The sequence below is a fragment of the Tympanuchus pallidicinctus genome, unplaced genomic scaffold, assembly GCF_026119805.1.
Source record: "Tympanuchus pallidicinctus isolate F22 unplaced genomic scaffold, pur_lepc_1.0 scaffold6, whole genome shotgun sequence".
NCBI lineage: Eukaryota > Metazoa > Chordata > Aves > Galliformes > Phasianidae > Tympanuchus > Tympanuchus pallidicinctus.
In genome coordinates this window covers 43,613,480-43,624,183 of record NW_026294780.1, presented here as the reverse complement: position 1 = coordinate 43,624,183, position 10,704 = coordinate 43,613,480, and positions in this window count along the sequence as shown.

Sequence of the window (10,704 nt, the reverse complement as noted above, 5' to 3'; positions counted from 1 at the left end):
GGCTGGATGTGGCTCTGGGCAGCCTGGTCTGGTGGTTGGCAACTCTGCACATAGCAGGGGGGTTGAAACCAGATGACCATTGTGGTCCTTTTCAATCCAGGACATTCTATGATTCTATGATCTCAATGTATATCAGCTTCATTCCCTGAGATGTTGGTATATAGTGACTGGTTTACCAAAGCAGAAATAGTGAAATAGTGGAGAGATTTAGCCAATAACATGGTTGACAGATGGCCCTCCAATGCTGGCCTCACCAGTGCTCTGCAGAATAGTCATCTCATTCAGCACGGAAGGACTCGGCACCCAAGGCTCCAATCCCATGAAGTCAGAGCTATGTCATTAGCTTTTATAAAAAGGAATCAAAATGTCAAGCAAAGGGAAGAAAGGAAACAAATATAATTCACTTAAATAGAGAACAGAAAGTGAATGGAAGAAACAAACAAAAAAAAGAGCAAAGGAGGAAGCATAAGGAACACTGCATGCCTGAAGCAAAAGAACAAATCTTGCATTTACTTGTGGCATTCAAATAGAGAAAAAAATTTCTACTGATTTCACTGAGAACAGAATCACACCTTGGCTTGATGCCTGCAAGACTGCTAAATAGGCTATCTGTGTTTTCCATTTGGAATAACCCCTGCATATAGAAGTGATTTCCAAAGATTCAGTTCTACTCTCCTTTCCAGGTCCTCCTGCCTGTTGACAACTTTCATCATCATCACTCATGCATTTAGGAGGGTTGGTGGTTTCTGAGTTGTACTTCAGGGATGTTACCCATGCAGTCTCCATACACTTCTAACAAACACCACGACACTCATCTTTTTAGAGAGCACAGTCACTTGCCAGTGCTTTATCCAGCTTCAAGGACTTCATTGGCCACTAAAGTCAACAAAACCCAGTGCCTTCACTCTTTACAGCTAAGTCACATCTCTGGGGTCATCTACACACGTCAACATCTCTGCCTTCAAACTAGAACATTGAGTTTCTTTTGAGGGACCTCTGAGCTACTGCAGTTTTGAAAACCAAGAAAAGCAGTGGTATGGACAGCAGACTTGTACTGATCATTTAAACTTACTACTCCTTTGGAAAAAAAGCTTAGGATATCTGCACATCATAAAAGTTCAAAAGCACTGCAGACATAATCAGAAAGAAAAAAATCAGAACTGGAACGAGACAGAGGGAAAGATATAATAGGAAAAGCTGCTGTTCTAACAGCTCACCATTAAGAAGAAGGCAGAATAGAAAGATACCACCTAGCAGGTCCTATCGTTGGTTTCACCAAATCTGTTATTGACTGTTGGATTCTTTGTTGTCAGACTAATACCAAGGATGTCTGGTGTCTCTTGTTCAGCTGTCTCTCTTGTTCAGTCACAAAACACAGCTCAAAACACAGTAGGCAAACACATCCCTGAGAGTGGATTTCTTGGTCAACAGACCCTATGCTGAATGGGGTTCAAAGCAAGGACTAGCTCCCTGTATCCTCTCCCCTTATGTGAATGTCCTGGCAAGTCATTTACAGACTCAACTTACTCTCTTTTGGGGCTTTCAATTAATTTTTGTTTCATGTTGCATCTTCAGCTAAAATAAGCCTGAGCGTACACAGGTTCAAGCAGCCCAAAATATGGTGCCTGGGCCTTCACAGCTAATTTCCATGTATAATTGCCACTCCTCACAATGAGGAAGAAATTGAATCATAGAATCATATAATAGAATCATAAAATGGCTTGGTTTGGAAGGGACATCAAGGATCATCAAGCTCCAACCCCCTGCCGAGGCAGGGCCACCAATCTCTGTATCTAATGCCAAACCTGCAGCTTTTTCAGTAAGAATGAGATGCAAGAACACTGCTTTTTTCAGAGCACTGCTCTTTGCTTCCCCATCAGTGAAATGTAACATTTTCTCCAATTTCCACTGTGTTCTCTGTAAGATTGAACTAAATAACTCATGCTTACAATTTTAAGAAAAGGTTATGCTCGTTACTCCTGTTTTTTCAGCTGTCCAGATAGGCAGTAAAATTAAAATAAGACTTTTGCAAATAGTCCTAGCCATGTGTTAATAATCTGCAAAGTTGTAAATTCAAAGGTTTCCAGTACTGACACAAAACCACTTGTGGTTACTGTAGCCATTGCAGGGTTCAAAACACTTCTGAGAGCTGATAAAAGACTGCAAATCCAGAAGATTGTTTTTTCACCTGTTAATGCCACTTGACCTAAGGGTCAAAGAAAGTTATCCCTTCCTAGAACCTTGTTCACTCCAAAATTTGGAGCTTCTAAGCAGGTGTTAACAGCTCATTTTAGGGAACATTTTCTAAGTTTCAAATACAGCTGCACCCTTCCTATTGGGACTGCACAGAGAGGGTGGTGTTTCTTTCCACATTGGTAAACAGTTTAATGTTAGTTAGTGCAATAATTTTCCTTCATTATGAACAGATTATTAAGAACTATGCAAAAACTTCACATAACTTGATGGCAGCCATAGAAAGACTACCAGTAGCCCAAAGTTCAACATAATTCACATGCCCTGCGTGTTAGATGCTCTAAAAATATCATAACCTCAAGCTCTCCTTCACAGAGCTCCCTTCCTTACTTAGTCGTTCTACTTTGCAGTACTACAACACCTATAAGTCTGGTTTCCTCAGTTAAAACCGTCCAAGTACTAAACTAGTGCAAGTATGTAGGGGCATTCTGAATGAAGTTGGTCCCTGCAGAGCTGTCAGATGCTCCTTATACATATTTATTCACATGTGTTCCCCAGACCCCGTAAGATGAAACTCCGTAAGATGAATCTAGCTGCTGGTTGATGCTGTGAAATGAAGAGCTGATTCGGTTTGGCTTTTGGCCATTTGCGTAGATCTTATTAATGAGAGTTGGGATCCAATGAAACCCTGTTTCCAGGAGACTCCAGAGCTTCTATTAACTCTGTGCTTGTGCACACACAAAGAAGTTCAGTAACAAGTCCATACTTGAGAGCAACTCCAAACCCAAGCTCATCAGGCAATATGGGCACACCCTGCACTTCACTATACCAGCTTCTGCTGTCCACTGTGGATTTACAAATTGGTGTCTAATTGACAAATAATTGGAAAACTGTATTGTCTCCACTGTATTGTAAAAGAAACTGCTTTTCTCATAACCGGTTATCCTGTGCCTTGCAGATAATTTAGATATTATCTGAACTGAAGGGCTTTGCCAGCTAGCGCTGCTAGCACAGGTTTCTGCTGGCGGCTTTAAGCAGCTGCCAGAAATGCACTTGAATAAGCCGTGGAGTGTGGTAGGAGGGACCGAGGTACCCTAAGACTCACCATGTTCAACAGAGAAAAATTACATAGGGACACTGAAATGAAAGATGCTTTTCACATTTCCTCCCCTACACCTTTCCCCCAGGCAACGCTCTGTCCCATTTTCACTGTGCCAGGTCTCAGATGTGTACCTCTGCGGGTTCATTTCCCTAACCTGAGAGCTATTTATTATTGGGGGAAATGGTTTCCCTTTCACAGCAGTGAGCTGTTAGATGATATCAGGCTGAAAAGTGAGAACATGCACATTTAGTCACCTCGTTTGCTCAGATATGCTCTTTGCAACTGATATGTCACTTCACATGAACCTTAACCAAAACCTTCACAAAAGCTCATGCTGAGCTCACGCTCAGAAAAACATCATTAATTTAAACACTACAGCAGGACACAGTGATTCACCAAAGAGCTTCTTCTTTAATGACGGGTGATTGAAATACAGCTTTTTGGATTTGTAGGAGATTCTGAAATTTAGTTTGCTGCAGGTCAGCATGTAAACAGTTCAATAACTTCTGGCACCCAAAATAGGGGATGTGTGCTAGGATTCGGTTTGGTTTTACTGTTATAATTTGTAGGATTATATTTTTTTCCAGTTTAACTGTACCCCTATAATATTTCAGCAAAATTTTTCAGCTATGGAACTGACCTGAAAGCAGCTGGTTTTAATATCTTGGAAAAGTAATGCAATCCTGTTGGATGGTATTAGAAACATGTGATATTCTCATTTACATAGCCACAGAAATAATAAAATAACTTGAAGTGTTCTTAAATCTGTTAGTACTTAATTTTCTGTCTCAGAAGAATGAAATCGAAATTCTGACACTTGTCTTGTTCTTTTTTTCATCCATCAACAAAAAAAGGCAACTCATTTGTTAGCAAAATTACAGAGGGCATTTCTGAAAGAAAAAAAAAATACAGATGGAAAATTATTCTGAATTGCTCACAGTAGCAACAAAATGATACAGATGTTTGAGGGATGGTGACGGGCATCTCAGGGAGGAAGCAGAGGGCTGTGTTACTGATAAATACTGCTCTTTAGCTCTGAACTTAAGAGAAAGGATCCACGATGCATAAAAATAAGCTATCTACCTTTTACAGGCCATGTGATGATACTGAGGTACAGCTCAGCCCTCTAATGGATTTAATGTGTTTAACCAAGACTGATACTGAGACAACAGTTAGAAACTCTGGCCCAGTAGAAGCCATGGAAATAATAAAGGCTCAGGCACAGAGCTGCCTACTCAAGTCTGCTGCAAAGTCCATTGGCTTCACCACAGCACACAAAGCAGCCAAGAATGGTTTTGCACCACGCTACCTGGTGACCAACTCATTTACATTAACTGATGGGCTCTGAGGACACCAACTTTTTTTTTAATTAGCTTTGGAGTTCCAACTCCCCCCATCAAATTCTCCTCTCCACCCCATCCCTTGGCTGAGGCAAAACAGCTGTGTGGCAAAACAGGCCAAGGTATTGAGGTGGTTGGTAAACAACCTCAGTGCCGACTGCTGTGTTGGAACAGGGCTGGGTTGGTGATAAAGGGAGTAAGCGCTCATGAAGAAAGAGCTGAGCTGGGAGAGCAGCTTCAGCAGCACTAGCAACAAATTGAAGCTGAGGTCTGACACTGCATGTGTTGCAAGGAAACGAAGGGAGCCAATGTAGCGTGCAAACAAGCGCTGGCTTGCGACCCACTGGCACGGGCTCAACCATGTGCAGGATGACTTACAGCCAGAGCCCAAGCCTCTCACAGAGCTGCTACAGAAGTATTTTGGGCCACACAAAGAAAAGTGGGAGGAAATTAGAATTTTAACTAAATTTGGTGAAGTGAGGTCACTCACTGTCACCATATGAGTGAATTCAAGAATAGATGTTTTCATGATGTATTTTGGTGAGGGAGAGACAGCATAAAGCCTGCAGCTGGCACACTTTGTGATTAGTTCTATCCATGCCTCAATGAACCAGGCCTGTTTCTGCTTTCCCATCCAGCAATGTGTTTGAAACAACATATTCATTCTCCGAAGCCTGGAGCTCGGACCCTAATTTAGATGTCTGCAGCATTCATTTCAGATCTCTTTTGGAAGCCTCCTCCTTGGAGGTCTGAACCACAGCCTGACATGCATGAGCACCAGTCTGCCTTAGGATTGTGGCTTAGAAGTGGAACAAGTGCTAGGTGAAATGTGTGGGTCCTCACCTGCAAGATAGGGGCAATGCACCAGGGTGGGTGACAGCAGCTGGCATGACATGAAGATGTGGGAAAAGTGTGAGTTAACAGAATCCCTGAATCCACCTGGGAGGATATTTGCCCCACAGTGGGTCATGCTGAGGAGGAAACAAACAATAATGGAGTTTGCTTAAGAGATGGCCATCAGCTGGATTAAATAGTAACCTGGCAATTACTTAGACTTGTAAGTGGGAAAGAAAAAAAAAAAAAAAAAAGGAAGAAAAGAAAGAAAAGACAAGTCAGCATCAAAAGAAGGATAAACACGGCATCCAGATTCTTGATGAGGGTAGAGAGGAGAAAGGAGAGCAGCAGTCTTGCCTGACCTGATGGCGTGAGAAACCACTCCATTAGCACAGGATGGGTCGGTTATGGGTGCCAGTGTACGTGGGAGAGGGTGTGAATTTGGGGGGGATTATTCACAGGAGTTCTGAGGTGTTTATATGTGTTTGTTACCTTTATGGTTTATCTGTTGTGTTGCTGATAGGGATCCTGAATGTGGAACACAGTGATTGTCAGGTAATTGTCATCAATAAATCACCCATTCATTATTGATGCCACTGGCAATAATGCAGAAGTGGAAGTAATGCTGAAAAACCTTATGTGCAACTTCGTTCATACAGCTCCTCCCTAAGAAGATATTTGGAATTCTGAATTAGTCAATAATTCTTGCAGGAAATGTATCAATATCAGATGTTGAACTTCACTACGTTCACTTTATGCCAGAGGGAAAAAAGAAAAGGTTTCATCCAACATTAGTAAATTCAGTGATAGTCACAAGCTGTTTTTCCATTTCCAGTTGGAACTACAAGATTTGGCATATTGGCAAAATTGGTTCTTTTGTTTGTTTGTTTGTTTGTTTGTTTTTTAACCAATGATTTTCACTGATAAGTATCTCTGCAGAATATTTATTCCATTTTAGCCGGTATTACGAGTTTTCATCACTTTCTGTTGAATAGCTGCAGTTTTTTGACCCGGAGCTTTGCGCTCCAAGACTCGCTTTATTCACCTATGGAACCATGGTCCTGGATGGAATTCAGGCTACGTGGACTAAGCCACTGCTCTCAGTGAGATGAAGGGCTTCTTGTGCTCCTGAAAGCCAGCCTGCTCTTCACCTCCTGGGCTAACGGATATTACAAGATATTACCTCTCCCCATAAGCATTGCTTCTTGCTTGACAGAACTACCTTTTCATCTCTAAAAAAGTATCATTCTTCATTCTCTATCACCAGAATAGAATATATGCACTATATGAATTAACCTGCTCTACTACAACAAGAAAATTTCTCTGATCGGTTTGCAGTAGAGTCCGTAGACTTGCCCAAGGGCTCTAAGTGAATGTTATTCCAAAAACGAGATTTCATGCTCTGTCTATAACACAAACACCATCCCAGTTTGTAAGTCAATATATTTTAAATGAATGCATAACTGTCCTGGAGATCACCTTCAACCGTTTTTGCTAGATTTGTTTAGTTGAACATCTTATTTTGCAAGTAGTGAAAAGCAGAAGTTAACAAAATAAGCTCAGCATACCGATTGGTTCATGTTACAGCTGAAGGGACAGCAGGTATTTAAATAGCAGAACTCCTGTTTAAAAACAGAACATGGAAGTGAGTGATTAGCCATCTGTTTCAAAGGTGCAGAAATGTGAACATCTGCACTGCCATCAATATTGTTAACTGCAATGAAGAGTACCAGTGGTAACCACTTCACTACCTAGTTTGAGGACAAAAAGCTTGGAAGGACAAAATACTTTCTTGTTAAATTTGCACAAGTTTTGTGTACTTCGCCATGTAGATATTGCCTTACAAGCAATTTTGTAAACATAGAATCATAGAATGCCTCAGGTTGGAAGGGACTTAAAGCCCACCAGTTCCAACCCATCTGCCGTGGGCAGCGCTGCCACCCACCAAATCTGGCTGCCCAGGTTCCCATCCAACCTGGGACTGAACATGTGGTAGAGTTCTCTATTCTTGGTGAGGTCATCAGGAGAGCCAGCAAAACTGCTGCCTTAGACTTCTGGATGGCAGACTTTGAACTGTTCAGGACACTGGTAGGGAGGTTCCCTTAGGAGCCAGACCTGAAGGGTAAAAGGGCCCAGGAAGGCTGGTTGCTCCTCAAGAAGTAAGTCTTAAAGGTGTAGGAGCAGACTACCACTCCGTGCCATATCATGAGCTGTCAGGGAAGAAGACCAGACTGGATGACCACAGAACATTTTTCTGAGGCTCTCAGAGAAAAAGAGAATCTATCTCCTGTGAAAGAAGGGATGGGAAACTCAGGGAGAGTACAAAGAACTTGTTAGGATGTGCAGGGAGAAAATTAGAAAGGCAAAAGCCCGGATTGAGCTCAACCTGGCCAGTGTAGTAAAAGACAATAAAAAACATTTTAGCAAATATATAAACAATAAGAGGAAGGCTAAGGAGAACCTCCAGCTTTTATAGGATAAGGCAGAAAGCATGACCACTGAGGTAAGGAGAAGGATGAGGTTCTCACTGCCCTCTTTACATTTGTCTCTAATAGTCAGACAAGTTATCCTCTGGGTGCTCTACCCACTGACCTGGAAGTCTGGGATGAGGAGCAGAATAAGTCCCTCATAATTCAGATGGAAACAGAGACCTACTACTTCATCTAGTACTTCATCACAAGACCATGAGGCCAGATGGGATCCACCCAAGAGTGCTTAGGAAATTGACTTGGGGGTGTTGGTCAATGCTTAGCTGAACACGAGCTAGCATTGTGCCCAGATGGCCAAGAAGGCCAGTGGCATCTTGGCTTGTATCAGAAACACTGCAGGCAGCAGGAGCAGGAAAGCAACCGTCCCTCTTTAGTCATTTCTGATGAGGCTGCACCTTGAGTACTGTGTTCAGTTTTGGGCCCCCATTACAAGAACAGATGTTGAGGCCCTGAAGTGTGTCCAGAGAAGGGCAATGAAGCCATGAAGGGTCTGGAACACAAGTCACATGGGGAGCAGCTGAGAGAACTGCGATTGTCCAGTCTGGAGAAGAGGAGGTTCAAGGAAGACCTTATCGCTCTCTTCAATGACCTGAAAGGAGGTTGTGATGAGGTGGGGGTCACCCTCTTTTCCCAGGTAACAGCCATAGGATGGGAGGGAATTGCCTTAAGTTGTGCCAGCAGGGGTTCAGATCAGGTATTAGGAAAAACTTATTCTCTAAAAGAGTGGTCAGACACTGGTAGGAGCTGCTCAGGGAGGTGGTTGAGTCACCATCCCTGGAGGTGTTCAAGAAACATTTAGATGTGGTACTAAGGGACATGGTTTACTGAGGAAATACTGGAGGCAGGTAGACAGTTGGATTAGATGATCTTGGAGGTCTTTTCCAACTGCACTCATTTTATGATTCTATGATTCTACCTACAGCAATGGGGTATCCACAACTTCTCTGGGCAGCCAGTACCTCACAGACCTTTGAGTAAAGAACTTTTTCCTAACATTTGACCTAAATATCCCCTCTTTTAGTTTAAAGCCATTCCCCCTTGTCCTATCACTGTCAGTAAAAAGTCACTCTCCCTCTTGCTTTAATTACTAGAAGCCAGAATAAGGTCTCCCTAAAGCCTTCTCCAGGTTGAACAAGTCCAGCTCCCTCAACTTTTCTTCACAGGGGAGTTGCTCCAGCCCTTTGATCATCTTCACAAATGTGATGCCACTTTATTTTTTTTTTCCTTTGGTTTATTCAGTTCAGCATTCAGTTGCAATCTTTTTTCATAATTCTTTTATGTATTTCTTAAATTGTTCTTTCATAACAAACAGCAGATGTTTCCAGGACTTATTTTAGAAACTGACCTTTTAAGCAGAGGCCCAGCAGCCAGAGAAAATGGCATTAGAAGACGTTACAGTGTGCTCTCTGGTATTATGACATGGCAGCTTTGTAGGATCTGCCTCTGAGAAGTGGATCGTTCCCAGCAGCCACTCTGACTATTCACAGGGTAAGGCACACTGTGAAAATACCCAGTTCTTCCATTATTTCTCCTGAGAACTGCTTCTCACACGAACAGATGAAGAATCACTTCCTCATCACGCAGCTCCCCAGCTCAGCAATTACGAGGCTCAGACGTCAGAAGTCAAACTTGTCATTCTGGGAATAAAGCATTTGTCATTCATCTGTCAGAAACTAAACACTTGAATCAAAAAGAACCAATGCTTTTCCCTTTGTTCCCTTTAAATGAAGGAGAGAGCATAATGTAAATTTGTACTAACTTCACATGTTCATTAGATTCACATTATTTTCCTGAATGTCCCAGCAAAGACTGGAGGAAAAGGAGCAATGAGCAGTGCCTACTGGTTTAACAAAACAAAACCATTTCTCTACAATTGATTAGTGATGCAGCTGTAGTTCCTTGATGCATTTTCTCTTGAGGCAAAGCTGGTTTAACAGGGAACCAGCCCCATTCTCTGTCTGATCTGCTTTTCTTCCCACACACAGCCTCTCAGCTGTAGCAGCCTGATTACCTGTGGAGCTTTCTCATTGAATAACGAAATTCAAGAACAATCTGTATTAGCTTTTTACATTTGCTTTTAATATGCAACCCAAATTACAGAGGGACTGGCAACCCAGCAAGTAGACATCACTATAGAAGTAGCTATATATCATGACAGGCATCAGCAAAGACAGGAACTTCTTCAGCCAGTTTTACCATCAGAGAAAATACATGGTGTATTTAGTCCAGTGAGACATGAGAAATACAGTACCATTAAGTATCTGTTCTCCCAGTGAAGCAGTGTGAGAGCTCTATCCTACAGAGAGGGCCTTTACTACAGCAAAGGGCAACTACTCAAATGTCTCCGCTTCCTGTGTCTTCCTGTGATTCACCCTTCACACTTTTTCTATTAAGTCCATCCTTCCGGAGGAGCTTTAATTCACAAATTGCTATGCAAATCATGTTTCTAAATTTTTAGCTGTTCTTGTCAGTCATTGCTATGTCCCAAGTTACACAACAGGATAAAAACAGAAGTTGTGTGTATGTGCGTGCACAGATGGCATGTTCCTAATGTTTAAGATGCAGTACAATCCCAGCCTCAACAGTTGTAGTGGTACAAATAATTCATTAAAAACATCCCAAGGAGATGTTTTTCCAACTGTTTCTGATGTTCATTTCATAGCTGCAAGGATCAGCCTTTTCCTGGGATGCCAGATTTTCCCATCTGCCTTCCTTCTTCCCTTGGAAAGCTATTACAGTCTGTTCT